The following is a 15645-nucleotide window of genomic DNA, read 5'->3' as shown; positions in this document are numbered from 1 at the left end:
GTGACACAGTGGTCAGCACTGCTGCCTTACAGCACCAGACACTGGGTTCAATTCCATCTTGGGTCACTACCTGTGCAGAGTTTGCACATTCTCCCCGTGTCTGCGTGGGTTTCCCCCAGTGCTCCAGTTTCCTCCCACAATCCAAGAGATGTGCTGGTTAGGGTGCATTGGCTGTGCTAAATTCACCTGAACACGTGCCGGAGCGTGGCAACGCGGGGATTTTCACAGTAACTTCATTGCGGTGTTAATGTAAGCCGATTTGTGACATTAATAAGTAAACTTAAAAAACTTAGCAGCCAGTTTTCCGGCGGGCATGACTCCAATCACTCCCACTACTGGCGTGAATCACACTTTGCCTCACTTTTTGCAGTAAGTGGCATAAGGGTGTGCCTGAAAGCTCGCTGAATAAGCAGGCAGAATTCTCTCCCATTTTCATACTTGTTCAGCCCTCCTTTTGGTCAGATCCCCTCCGTAGGCTTCAAAAAGACATTTGACAAAAGTTCCCCATGGAAGGATGTTATTTTAATCCCAGCGAGGTGAATATTCAGGACAAACTTTGGGCACAGACAGTTAGTTGGTTGCCGGGAAAATACTATCGGACAAAATATTTTAAAAAAAAGGGTAGCAGATGGAATTTAAACTGGAAAGTATTGCCCACAGGACGGGAGATGAACTATATGCGTACTGCTTAGATGTGTATTGAAAAAGTGGAGGGGGTTGTTAGAATGAACTTTGACCCCTGCATTGCCATGGTAACTTCGCCAATGGATGACTCAAAAATCAAGATGGCCGCTTAGCTCGCAAAGAACTCCTCACTCTGCACCTCTATCTCTGGCCACCTACAGCGGGGCCCCACAGGGCTGTGTTCTCAGCCCCCTCACGATACCCCTTATAGACCAATCAGCAAATTCCCCTCCGACTCCATTTTGCTGATGACATCACCGTAGTGGGTCGGATCTCAAACCATGATCGAGTTACAGGAACGAGATAGAGAATCTGGTGAACTGGTGCGGTGACAATAATCCCTGCCTCAATGTTGACAAAATGAAGGAATCTTAGAACCCTACAGTACAGAAAGAGGCCCATCGGCCCATCGAGTCTGTACCGACCACAATCCCACCCAGGCCCAATCCCCATATCCCTACCCACTAATCCCTCTAACCTACACATCCCTGGACACTAAGGGGCAATTTCTCAGCACGGCCAATCAACGTAACCCGCACATCTTTTGGACTGTGGGAGGAAACCCGTGGAAACCCACGCAGACACGAGGAGAATGTGCAAACTCCACACAGACAGTGACCCGAGCCGGGAATTCGAACCCAGGACCCTGGAGCTGTGAAGTAGCAGTGCTAACCCACTGTGCTATCGAGTTCAGGAAGTGTAAAGGAGAACATGCCCCTGTCTACATCAACGGGGATGGAATGGAAAGGATCGAGAGCTTCAGGTTTTTGTGTCCAGATCACCAACAACATGTCCTGGTCCCCCCCACGCTGATACTATAGTTAAGAAAGCCCCACCAACGCCTCTACTTTCTCAGGAGACTAAGGAAATTTGGCATGTCCGCTACGACTCTCACCAACTTTTACAGATGCCCCATAGAAAGCATTCTTTCTGGGTGTATCACAGCTTGGTCTGGGATCCTGCTCTGCCCAAGACCGCAAGGAACTACAAAGGGTTGTGAATGTAGCCCAATCCATCAGCCTCCCATCCATTGACTCTGTCTACACTTCCCGCTGCCTCAGGGAAAAGTATAATCAAAGACCCCACACATCCCGGACTTTTCCACCTTCTTCCATCGGGAAAAAGATACAAAAGTCTGAGGTCCCGTACCGACCGACTCAAGAACAGCTTCTTCCCTGCTGCTGACACACCAAGTAAGAGGTGTCACAACACCAGGTTAAAGTCCAACAAGCTTATTTGATAGAAAACCCACACTCCACTCACAAATAAACCTGTTGGACTTTAACCTGGTGTTGCGAGGCTTCTGACTGTGTTTACCCCAGTCCAACGCCAGCATCTCCACATCATGGCTGACAGACCTACCGTATATTAAGTTGATCTTTCTCTACACCCTATCTGTGACTGTAACACTACATTCTGCACCCTCTCCTTTCCTTCTCCCCTATGTACTCTATGAATGGTATGCTTTGTCTGTATAGTGCACAAGAAACAATACTTTTCACTGTATCCCAATACATGTGACAATAATAAATCAAATATTAAGTTGATCTTTCTCTACACCCTATCTGTGACTGTAACACTACATTCTGCACCCTCTCCTTTCCTTCTCTCCTATATAGTCTATGAACGGTATGCTTTGTACTCTATGTACTCTATGAATGGTATGCTTTGTCTGTATAGCGCGCAGGAAACAATACTTTTCACTGTATCCCAATACATGTGACAATAATAAGAACATAAGAACATAAGAAATAGGAGCAGGAGTAGGCCATCTAGCCCTTCGAGCCTGCCCCGCCATTCAATAAGATCATGGCTGATCTGTCGCTGCTCAGTTCCACTTTCCCGCCCTCTCCCCATAACCCTTAATCCCCTCTCTCATCAAAAACCCATCAACCCGCGTCTTAAAAATATTTAGCGAGGCAGCCTCCACCACTTCAACGGGCAGAGAATTCCAGAGATTCACCACCCTTTGAGTGAAGAAGTTCCTCCTCAACTCCGTTCTAAACCGCCCCCCCTTTATCTTGAGGCTGTGCCCCCTAGTCCTACTGTCCTTTCTGAGCAGGAAGAGTCTCTCCACCTCTATCCTATCCATCCCATTCATCATCTTATATGTCTCAATGAGATCTCCCCTCATTCTTCTAAACTCTAACGAGTACAAGCCTAGTTTATTCAGCCTCTCCTCATAGCTCAACCCCCTCAACTCCGGTATCAGCCTAGTAAACCTCCTCTGCACTCCCTCCAAGGCCAAAATATCCTTGCGTAAGTACGGTGCCCAAAACTGCACACAGTACTCCAGCTGCGGCCTCACCAATGCCCTATACAGCCGCAGCAAGACCTCCCTACTTTTATATTCAATCCCCCTCGCTATGAAGGCCAGCATCCCATTAGCCTTCCTGACCACCTGCTGCACCTGCAAGCTGGGTTTTTGCGACTCGTGCACAAGGACCCCGAGGTCCCTCTGCACCGTCGCCTGCTGCAGTTTTTCGCCCCGTAAGTAATAGTCCTTCCTACCATTATTCCTACCAAAGTGGACCACCTCACACTTGCCAACATTAAATTCCATTTGCCATTTCCTGGCCCATTCGCCCAGCCTATCTAGATCCTTCTGCAGACTCTCCACACCCTCCGCACAATTTGCCTTTCCCCCAATCTTGGTGTCATCAGCAAATTTCGACACCATACACTCGGTTCCCTCCTCCAGATCATCTATATAAATGGTAAATAGCTGAGGCCCCAGCACCGACCCCTGGGGCACTCCACTAGTCACCATCCGCCAATCCGAATAGCACCCATTGACCCCCACTATTAAGTTGATCTTTCTCTACATCCTATCTGTGACTGTAACACTACATTCTGCACTCTCTCTTTTCCTTCTCTCCTATATAGTCTATGAACGGTATGCTTTGTACTCTATGTACTCTATGAACAGTATGCTTTGTCTGTATAGTGCACAAGAAACAATACTTTTCACTGTATCCCAATACATGTGACAATAATAAATCAAATCTAACATCAGTTGGGTCAGTCAGTTTCACCATCTGGATGCTTGGTGCCAGTCTGAGTGATTCTGTTGCTTTATTTGCCATGTGCCATTCAGCCAGTCTGGCAGGGCTGCCCGAGGCTGCCACGTCAGGTCTGGAGGCTTCCTCTCCCAGTTCCTGCTCGCCCAGCCTTTGGTCTGCTCCACGACCGACCCTGACCTGAATGTGAAATTGTCGGAACAATCGGCTCAGTTCAAAGAAAAGCGAATCCTTTGCCTCGTTGGAGTGTTCCCGAAAAGGTTGGGACCCACTGCCCTTCGCTCCTGCTCCTCCATTCATCATGGCTGATTGTCCAACTCAATCCTGCTTTCTCCCCATTGATCTCGTTGGCCCCAAGTGCGATATCCAGCCGCCTCTCGAATACATCCAATGTTTTGGCACCAACTGCTTCCCGTGGGAATGAATCCCACAGGCTCACGGGGTGAAGAAATGTCTCCTCACCTCCGTTCCGAATGTCCCAATCCTCAGACCCCCTGGTTCTGGACGTCCCCCACAACCATTCTCTACCCTGTGCAGTCCTGTTAGAATTTTATAAATCTCCATGAGATCCCCCCACCCTCCATTCGTCTCAACTCCAGTGAATAGGATCCTAACCCGGTCAATCTCTCCTCGTACATCAGTCCCCCCGGAATCAGCCTTCGCTGCACCACCGGAGAACAAGAACACCCTTCCTTGGAAAAGGAGGCCCAAACTGCTCACTAAACTCTCGGCGTGGCCTCCCCTGTGTAGTTACAGCGACACATCCCTCGCCCCTGTACGCGAAACCTCTCCCGATGAGGGCCAACAGGCCATTAACCCCCCCCCACTGCACCTGCACGCTTACCCTCAGCCACTGGTGCGCCCAGATCCCTCTGCACGCTCCCCTCTTCCAATGTGATATCACCTGCACAGTGGGCACAGTAACGCTCAACTTCTGTGGTGGCAAATATAGATGATCTGGAGGAGGGAACCGAGTGTAGGGTGTCGAAATTTGCTGATGACACCAAGATTGGGGGAACGGTAAATTGTGCGGAGGGTGTGGAGAGTCTGCAGAAGGATCTAGATAGGCTGGGCGAATGGGCCAGGAACTGGCAAATGGAATTTAATGTTGGCAAGTGTGAGGTGGTCCACTTTGGTAGGAAGAATGGTAGGAAGGATTATTACTTACGGGGCGAAAAACTGCAGCAGGCGACGGTGCAGAGGGACCTCGGGGTCCTTGTGCATGAGTCGCAAAAACCCAGCCTGCAGGTGCAGCAGGTGGTCAGGAAGGCGAATGGGATGCTGGCCTTCATAGCGAGGGGGATTGAATATAAAAGTAGGGAGGTCTTGCTGCAGCTGTATAGGGCATTGGTGAGGCCGCAGCTGGAGTACTGTGTGCAGTTTTGGGCGCCGCACTTACGCAAGGATATTTTGGCCTTGGAGGGAGTGCAGAGGAGGTTTACTAGGCTGATACCGGAGTTGAGGGGGTTGAGCTATGAGGAGAGGCTGAATAAACTAGGCTTGTACTCGTTAGAGTTTAGAAGAATGAGGGGAGATCTCATTGAGACGTATAAGATGATGAATGGGATGGATAGGATAGAGGTGGAGAGGCTCTTCCCGCTCAGAAAGGACAGTAGGACTAGGGGGCACAGCCTCAAGATAAAGGGTTTAGAACGGAGTTGAGGAGGAACTTCTTCACTCAAAGGGTGGTGAATCTCTGGAATTCTCTGCCCGTTGAAGTGGTGGAGGCTGCCTCGCTAAATATTTTTAAGACGTGGGTTGATGGGTTTTTGATAAGCGAGGGGATTAAGGGTTATGGGGAGAGGGCGGGAATGTGGAACTGAGCAGTGACAGATCAGCCATGATCTTATTGAATGGCGGGGCAGGCTCGAAGGGCTAGATGGCCGACTCCTGCTCCTATTTCTTATGTTCTTATAAACCCTTTCATCTCTCTTTGCCCAAGTGCGATATATCTAATGCTTCCTTGGAAACATTTAGGAGGGAATTTTCCCACGGGGATCGGAGCAGGGCGGACCATGGAAAGATTTGTTGACCTTGGGTGAGATTTTCCGGGCTGTAAAATCCCACCCTCCATACTTGGGCCTCTTTTTGTGGGAGTGAACCCCACTGTCTGGGTGAAGAAATGCCTCCTTCTCTCTATCCTCAGACTGTAACTCCGAGTTCCGAAGCCCCCCCCTCCTCCGACGGGAACACCCTCGCACCTCCTTCCAATACCCCTCCTGGTATAAATCTCGGCTGACCCCTCGTCTGAGAAAAACTCATCCAGACTTGAAACGGAGGCTCTGTTCTCTCTCCGCACCCGCTCCGATTTTCCAGCCGCTCTCTCCTCTCGTTTCCGACTCGCGGGATTTTTTTTTTGCATCGATGGGTGTAAATTGTGGGTCGCCTGAGAGCACGCCACTTCTGAAACTTGTTTCGCTTCTTTGCCTGAAGGCAAAATCCATCATGTGGGCTTTCATAAGTGACTGCGTTCTCTTTCTGCACACAACTCGACATTCTGGCTTTTCCAGTTCACCTCTCTGCCACTTTCTCCGTAGAAGTCAATCTTTAACCTTAACGTCCTGATGCACCAAGTTGCGTTTCCCGATTATTCATTTGTTTGCGAGCTCAGGAAGATGTGCTCGGAAATGTTCTCATTCTGCTGATCTGCTCAACCTCCGTTTGGCAATCAGCCTCCTTTCTCTGAGGTTTGACATCAAGCATTCACTTAAATTCCACATTGCAGTGCCCTTATGTGGACAATGAGTCTGGGAAAGGATGTGTGGATCGTTTGAGTCGCAGCGTCATGTTGCAACTGTACACAACTCTGGTGCGGCCGCACTTGGAGTACTGTGTGCAGTTCTGGTCCCCACATTACAGGAAGGATGTGGAGGCTTTGGAGAGGGTGCAGAGGAGGTTTACCAGGATGTTGCCTGGTATGGAGGGGAGGTCCTATGAGGAGAGACTGAGGGATTTGGGGTTGTTTTTGTTAGAAAGAAGGCGGCTAAGAGGGGATCTTATTGAAACATATAAGATGATTAGAGGTTTAGATAGGGTGGATGGTGATAGCCTGTTTCCTCGGATGGAGAAATCTAGCACGAGGGGGCATGGCTTTAAATTAAGGGGTGGTAGTTATAGGACGGATGTCAGGGGTAGGTTCTTTACCCAGAGGGTGGTGAGGGACTGGAATGCCCTGCCTGCTGCAGTTGTAAATGCGCCTAGTTTGGGGGCGTTTAAGAGATTGGTGGATAGGTTTATGGACGAAAAGGGATTGGTTTAGATTAGTGGGTCAATGTTTTTTTTAAATAAGACTGGTCGGCGCAACATTGTGGGCCGAAGGGCCTGTTCCGCGCTGTAATGTTCTATGTTCTATGTTCTATGTTGAGATCAAAAAGGAGAGGTATTGGGGTTCTTGAGAAACATTAAAGTAGACAAGTTCCCAGGCCTGATGGGGAATACTGAGAGAGGCAAGGGAGGAAATTGCTGGGGCCTTGAGAGAAATCTTTGTTTCCTCACTGGCTACAGGGAAAGTCCGACAGGATTGGAGAACAGCCAATGTTGTTCCTTTGTTTAAGAAGGTAGCAAGAATAATCCAGGCCGTTACAGGCCGGTGAGCCTTACACCAGTGAGAGAGAAATTATTGGAGAGGATTCTTCAAGACAGGATTTATTCCCACTTGGAAATAAGTGGACTTATTAGTGAGAGGCAACATGGTTTGTGAAGGGGTGGTCGTGTCTCACTAACGTAATTGAGTTTATCGAGGAAATGACGAGGGGAGGGCAGTGGATGTTGTCTACATGGACTTCAGTAAGGCCTTTGACAAGGTCCCTCATGGTGCAGAAGGTGAGGTCACATGGGATCAGATGTGAGCTGGCAAGATGGGTACAGAACCTGGCTCGGTCATAGAAGACAGAGGGTAGCAGTGGAAGGGTGCGTTTCTGAATGGAGAACTGTGACAACTGATGTTCGTCAGGGATCAGTGCTGGGACCTTTGCTGTTTGTAATATATATAAACGATTTGGAGGAAAATGAAACTGGATTGATTAGTAAGTTTGCAGACGACACAAAGGTTGGTGAATTTGCAGATAGCAATGAGGACCATCAGAGGATACAGCAGGGTATAGATCAGTTGGAGACTTGGACAGAGAGATGGCAGATGGATAATCTGGACAAATGTGAGGTAATGCATTTTGGAAGATCTAACACAGATAGGAAATATACAGTAAATGGCAGAACCCTTAAGAGTATTGATAGGCAGAGGGATCTGGGTGTACAGGTACACAGGTCACTGAAAGTGGCAATGCAGGTGGAGAAGGTAGTCAAGAAGGCACACGGCATGCTTGTCTTCATCATGAGTTTAAAAATTGGCAGGTCATGTTGCAGCTTTATAGAACCTTAGTGAGGCTGCACTTGGAATATAGTGTTCAATTCTGGTCACCACACTACCAGAAGGATGTGGAGGCTTTGGAGAGGGTTACAGAAAAGATTTACCAGGATGTTGCCTGGTATGGAGGGCATTAGCTGTGAGGAGAGGTTGGAGAAACTTGGTTTATTCTCACTGGAGGTTGAGGGGAGACCTGATAGAAGTCTACAAGATTATGAGAGGCAGAGTGGATAGTCAGAAGTTTTTTCCCAGAGTGGAAGAGTCACTTACTAGGGGGGGGCACAGGTTTAAGGTGCGAGGGGTAAGGTTTAAGGAGATGTACGAGGCAGATTCTTTTTACAGAGAGTAGCGGGTGCCTGGGATTCGCTGCCGGGAGAGGTAGTAGACGTGGATACGGTAGTGAGTTTTACGGGGCGTCTGGATAGATACATGAATAGGATGGGAATAGAGGGATATGGTCCCCGGAAGGGTTTTAGTTCGGATGGGGCAGCATGGTCGGTGCAGGCTTAGACGGCTGAAGGGCTTGTTCCTGTGCTGGAATTTTCTTTGTTCTTTGTTCTTAGTTAATAACTTCTATCTACGCTCCATTGTATCCTGATAACGTCTGTGTTGCACAGTGGTTAGCACTGTGGCCTCAGTGCCAGGGAGCAGGGTTCGATTCCCGGCTTGGGTCACTGTCTGAGTGGAGTCTGCACATTCTCCCCATGTCTGTGTGGGTTTCCTCCGGGCGCTCCAGTTCCTTCCCATAGTCTGAAAGACGTGCTGGTTAGGAGCCGGAGTGTGGCGACTAGGGGATTTTCACAGTAACTTCATTGCAGTGTTAATGTAAGCCTTACTTGTGACCAATAAATAAACTTGACTGTATCCTGATAACCTCTGTCTACTTTCTGCTGAATCCTGAAAACTTGTGTCTACTTTCTCCTCAATCCTGATAAATCTATCAACTTTCCCCTCTATGCTGATTTCTTCTGTTTACTTTCTCCTTTATCCTGATATCTTCCACCTATTTCTCTGCTTTCTTGATAACTTCTATTCACTTTCCCCTCTATCCTGATAACTTCTAAATACTTTCTCCTCTATCCTGATAAATTCTGTCTATTTTCTCCTGTCACCTGATAACTTCAGCCTGCTTTCTCCTCTATACTGATAAATACTATTGACTTTCCCCTCTATCCTGATTTCTTCTGTCGATTTGCTCCTCTATACTAATAACTTCCATCTACTTTCTCCTGAACCCTGTTACCTTCTGTCTACTTTCTTCTGTATCCAAATAACCTCAATCTACTTTCCACTTAATCCTGATAACTTCTGTCTGCTTTCTCCTCGATCCTGACAACTTCAATCTACTTTTCCCTCTATCCTGATAACTTGTGTCCCCTTTCTCCTCGATCCTGATAACTTCTCTCTACTTTCCCCTCTCTCCTGAGAACTTCTGTCTAATTTCTCCTCTATCCTGATAACTTCTGTCTATTTTCTCCTCTATCCTGATAACTTCTGTCTAATTTCTCCTCTATCCTGATAACTTCTGTCTAATTTCTCCTCTATTCTGATAACTTCTGTCTGCTTTTTCTTCTTTCCTGATAAATGTTATCTACTTTCTCCACTATCCTGATTTCTCCTGCCTACTTTCTCCTCGATACTGATAACTTCCATTTCCTTTCTCTGTTATCCTAATAACTTGTGTCTACTTTCTCAGTTACCCTGATAACTTCTATCTACTTTCTCCTGAATCCTCACAACTGCTGTTTACTTTCTCCATTACCCTGTTAACTTGCATCTACATTCCCCTATATACTGGTAATTTCTGTCTGCTTTCTCCTCTACCCTGATAACTTCCATCTACTTTCCCCTCTATCCTGATAACTTCCGTCTACTTTCTCCTCTATCCTGATAACTTCTATCTACTTTCCCCTCTATCCTGATAACTTCCATCTACTTTCCCCTCTATCCTGATAACTTCCGTCTACTTTCCCCTCTATCCTGATAACTTCCATCTACTTTCCCCTCTATCCTGATAACTTCGGTCTACTTTCTCCTCTATCCTGATAACTTCCGTCTACTTTCCCCTCTATCCTGATAACTACTGTCTACTTTCTCCTCGATCCTGATAACGTCTATCTACTTTCCCTTCTATCCTGATAACTTCTATCTACTTTCCCCTCTATCCTGATAACTACTGTCTACTTTCTCCTCGATCCTGATAACTTCTATCTACTTTCCCTTTTATCCTGATAACTTCTATCTACTTTCCCCTCTATCCTTGTTTCTCCTGTCTACTTTGCCCTCTATTCTGATGACTTCTTTCTCCTTTCCCCTCTATCCTGATAACTACTATCCACTTTCTCCTCTAGCCTGCTAGCTTCTGTCTACTTCCTCCTGTTTACTGATATCTTCCGTCTACTTTTTCCCCTATCCAGATAACTTCTATCTACTTTCTCCTGTATCCTGATAACTACTATCCACTTTCTTCTCTATCCTGATAACTTCTGTCTACTTTCTCCTGTATCCTGTTAAACTCTATCGACTTTCTGCTGCATGCTGATAACTCATAGCTACTTTCTCTTTGGTGCAGATATCTTTAATCTACTTTCTGCTCTATCCTGATAACCTCTGTCTACTTGCTCCTGTATCCTGATAACTTGTGTCTATCTTCTCCTCAATTCTGATAACTTCTATCTACTTTCCCCTCTATCCTGATTTCTTCTAGCTACTTTCCCCTCTGCATTGATAACTTCTGTCTACTTTCTCCTCTGTCCTGACATCTTCCATCTACTTTCTCCTCTATGGTGATAACTTCTATCGACTTTCCCCTCTGCCCTGATAATTTCTAAGTACTTTCTCCTCTATCATTATAACTTTGACCTACTTTCTCTTGCTTGTTGATCTATCTCCTGTATCCTGATAGCTTCTGTCTACTTTCTCCTCTATCCTGATGACTTGTGTCCATTTTCTCCTCTTTTCTGACCAAATTGAATCAAAGCAATTGTTGTAAATACCTAATTGGTTCATGGATGCTACTCAAGGAAGATAACTGGCTGTCCTTACCTGGTCTGGCCAAAGTTTGAAGTTGATTTATTAGTGTCACTGGTAGGCTTACATTAACACTGCAATTAAGTTACTGTGAAAATCCCCCAGTCTCCACACTCCGGCGTGTGCTATACAGACAAAGCATACCGTTCATAGAGTACATAGGGGGAAGGAAAGGAGAGGGTGCAGAATATAGTGTTACAGTTACAGATAGGGTGTAGAGAAAGATCAACTTAATATTTGATTTGATTTATTATTGTCACGTGTATTGGGATACAGAGAAAAGTATTGTTTCCTGCGCGCTAAACAGGCAAAACATACTGTTCATAGAGTATATAGGGGAGTAGCGGGTGCAGAATGTAGTGTTACAGTTACAGATAGGGTGTAGAGAAAGATCAGCTTAATATTTGATTTGATTTATTATTGTCCCATGTATTGGGATACAGTGAAAAGTATTGTTTCTTGTGTGCCATACAGACAAAGCATACTGTTCATAGAGTACATAGGGGAGAAGGAAAGGAGAGGGTGCAGAATGTAGTGTTACAGTCATAGCTAAGGTGTAGAGAAAGATCAACTTAATTTTTGATTTGATTTATTATTGTCACATGTATTGGGATACAGTGAAAAGTATTGTTTCTTGCGCGCTATACAGACAAAGCATACCATTCATAGAGTACATAGGGGAGAAGGAAAGGAGAGGGTGTGGAATGTAGTGTTACAGTCACAGATAGGATGTAGAGAAAGATCAGCTTAATATTTGATTTGATTTATTATTGTCACATGTATTGGGATACAGTGAAAAGTATTGTTTCTTGCGCACTGCACAGACAAAGCATACCGTTCATAGAGTACATAGGGGAGAAGGAAAGGAGAGGGTGCAGAATGTAGTGTTACAGTCATAGCTAGGGTGTAGAGAAAGATCAACTTAATTTTTGATTTGATTTATTATTGTCACATGTATTGGGATACAGTGAAAAGTATTGTTTCTTGCGCACTAGACAGACAAAGCATACCGTTCATAGAGTACATAGGGGAGAAGGAAAGGAGAGGGTGCAGAATGTAGTGTTACAGTCATAGCTAGGGTGTAGAGAAAGATCAACTTAATATTTGATTTGATTTATTATTGTCACATGTATTGGGATACAGTGAAAAGTATTGTTTCTTGCGCACTGCACAGACAAAGCATACCGTTCATAGAGTACATAGGGGAGAAGGAAAGGAGAGGGTGCAGAATGTAGTGTTACAGTCATAGCTAGGGTGTAGAGAAAGATCAACTTAATTTTTGATTTGATTTATTATTGTCCCATGTATTGGGATACAGTGAAAAGTATTGTTTCTTGCGCACTATACAGACAAAGCATACCATTCATAGAGTACAGAGGGGAGAAGGAAAGGAGAGGGTGCAGAATGTAGTGTTACAGTTACAGATAGGGTGTAGAGAAAGATCAACTTAATATTTGATTTCTTATTGTCACGTGTATTGGGATACAGTGAAAAGTATTGTTTCTTGTGCACAAAGCATACTGTTCATAGAGTACATAGGGGAGAAGGAAAGCAGTGTGAAAGTCACAGATAGGGAGAAAGATCCGCTTGATGCGAGGTAGGTCCATTCAAAAGTCTGACAGCAGCAGGGAAGAAGCTGTTCTTGAGTCGGTTGATAGGTGACCCCAGATTTTTGTATCTTTTTTCCCGACGGAAGGGGGTGGAAGAGAGCCACTGATGCTGTGGATGATTTTTGTTTTGGGGGTTTGAAGAAGTCAGACAGTTGCTGTCCAGGCTTGTCTCTGTCACTGTGAGAAGGCAGCCAGTCTGAGCGGACTGCATGTTATAATTTGGGTCTAATAACTAGTGCAAGACTGGGGGTGGGGAGAGAAATGGGAAGAAATGTTCCCCCAAGTCAGTATGTCCCATTGATGTTTCTGTCCCACATTTTATCCGAATGGGGCGAGATGTGAGACTCCCAGCGTCTAGCGGGGGGTGTTTCTGTGTTTTTAAAAGCAGGAAGTGTAACACAGCTCTGGCACAGCCCATAGCTGGGCAGAGGTGAGCTGTGAACTGTTGCATTCCTTGCCTCGGGATAGCTGGTGCGGAGTGGGAGAGATTTAGCGGTGGTGAGGGAGAAAAAGAAGGCTCGGAATAAGAAGGAGTTCGACTCTTGGGAGAGAAGAAGGATTTGGAAACAGTACAGGTTAGTGAGCAAGTGGAATGTGTCTGGATGTGCGGGAGATTCTGACTCGGTTTGGGTCTCTGCAGGAATGGGGTTTGCCTGGAGCTTTCATCAGGCATTTAAAACAAACATTTTTGTTATGAAAACATCAAACCCCGCAGCATGTTTGCAACATTTCAGAGTCGATTTCAAGCTCTGAGGATTGGCTAGGGAGAGTTCGTGTTGGTCTCATTCCTCTGTAGTTCTGATCTGCTCAAGACATTGCCAGCAAACTTTGCCCTTTAGGGAGGGAGGGATTGCCCCCTTGTTAGGAACCGCGATGAGGTGACATTTCAAAGAAGCACAGTGCAGGAAGGGGCCATTCGGCCCATCTTCTCCCATCACAATCCCTACCAAGCCCCATCCCCATAACCCCACTTATTTACCCTGCTAATCCCCCTGACACTCTGGGGCATGGCCAATCCACCCTAACCTACACATCTTTGGACACTAAGGGACAATTTAGCATGGCCAATCCACCCTAACCTACACATCTTTGGACACTAAGGGACAATTTAGCATGGCCAATCCACCCTAACCTACACATCTTTGGACACTAAGGGACAATTTAGCACGGCCAATCCACCCTAACCTACACATCTTTGGACACTAAGGGACAATTTAGCATGGCCAATCCACCCTAACCTACACATCTTTGGACACTAAGGGACAATTTAGCATGGCCAATCCACCCTAACCTACACATCTTTGGACACTAAGGGGCAATTTAGCATGGCCAATCCACCTAACCTGCACATCTTTGGACACTAAGGGACAATTTAGCATGGCCAATCCACCCTAACCTACACATCTTTGGACACTAAGGGACAATTTAGCATGGCCAATCCACCCTAACCTACACATCTTTGGACACTAAGGGGTAATTTAGCATGGCCAATCCACCCTAACCTACACATCTTTGGACACTAAGGGACAATTTAGCATGGCCAATCCACCTAACCTACACATCTTTGGACACTAAGGGGCAATATAGCATGGCCAATCCACCCTAACCTACACATCTTTAGACACTAAGGGACAATTTAGCGTGGCCAATCCACCCTAACCTACACATCTTTGGACACTAAGGGACAATTTAGCATGGCCAATCCACCTAACCTGCACATCTTTGGACACTAAGGGACAATTTAGCATGGCCAATCCACCTAACCTACACATCTTTGGACACTAAGGGGCAATTTAGCACAGCCAATCCACCTAACCTACACATCTTTGGACACTAAGGGGCAATTTAGCACGGCCAATCCACCTAACCTACACATCTTTGGACACTAAGGGGCAATTTAGCATGGCCAATCCACCTGACCTGCACATCTTTGGACACTAAGGGACAATTTAGCGTGGCTAATCCACCCTAACCTACACATCTTTGGTCACTAAGGGACAATTTAGCATGGCCAATCCACCTAACCTGCACATCTTTGGACACTAAGGGACAATTTAGCATGGCCAATCCACCTAACCTGCACATCTTTGGACACTAAGGGGCAATTTAGCATGGCCAATCCACCCTAACCTACACATCTTTGGACACTAAGGGGCAATTTAGCATGGCCAATCCACCCTAACCTACACATCTTTGGACTCTAAGGGGCAATTTAGCATGGCCAATCCACCCTAACCCGCACATCTTTGGACACTAAGGGGCAATTTCTACTCTTTACCTCTATTGATGAAGTCCCAAGATGTCAGTTTTTTTCATGGCTTTCTCGACCTGTCCTTCCACCTTCAATTATTTGTGTATGTATAGCCCCAGGTTGCTCTGCTCCTGCACCCTGAATGGAATTGTACCCTTCATTTCAGATCATCCCTCTGCTTAATGAATCATTTCCCATGTTATTGCATGCAACGCAGTGATATAGGAAATGATTCATTATGCAGAAAGATGATCTTCCACATTTCCACTCATCCCACTGACCTATCTCTATCCTCTTCAATTCAATCACCCTCCTTTCTCACAGCTTACACTTTTGGGTTTCTGAATGACTTTGATTTATTATTGTCACATGTATTGGGATACAGTGAAAAGTGTTGTTTCTTGCGCGTTATACAGACAAAGCATACCGTTCATAGAGTACATAGGGGAGCAGGAAAGGAGAGGGTGCAGAATGTAGTGTTACAGTTACAGAGAGGGCGTAGAGAAAGATCAACTTAATATTTGATTTATTATTGTCACATGTATTGGGATACAGTGAAAAGTATTGTTTCTTGTGCACTATACAGACAAAGCATACTGTTCATAGAGTACATAGGGGGAGAAGGAAAGGAGAGGGTGCAGAATGTAGTGTTACAGTCACAGATAGGGTGTAGAGAAAGATCAACTT

The 15645-nt window shown here is 45.9% G+C and overlaps 1 protein-coding gene across 1 annotated transcript in view; it reads left to right on the top strand.

The window, feature by feature from the left end:
* Positions 1-12964: 12964 nt before the first annotated feature.
* The window catches only part of LOC145361849 (beta-1,4 N-acetylgalactosaminyltransferase 1-like), an 87888-nt gene continuing 85207 nt past the window's right edge, over positions 12965-15645 (top strand). Inside the window, exon 1 of the mRNA XM_080217822.1 lies at positions 12965-13282. The gene's annotated coding sequence lies outside the window, so the exon portion shown is untranslated. The remainder of the gene's footprint in view (positions 13283-15645) is intronic.

Source organism: Carcharhinus amblyrhynchos, chromosome X (genome assembly GCF_965287045.1).
Source record: "Carcharhinus amblyrhynchos chromosome X, sCarAmb.v2.hapA, whole genome shotgun sequence".
NCBI lineage: Eukaryota > Metazoa > Chordata > Chondrichthyes > Carcharhiniformes > Carcharhinidae > Carcharhinus > Carcharhinus amblyrhynchos.
This window is presented reverse-complemented; position numbering and strand designations above follow the sequence as displayed.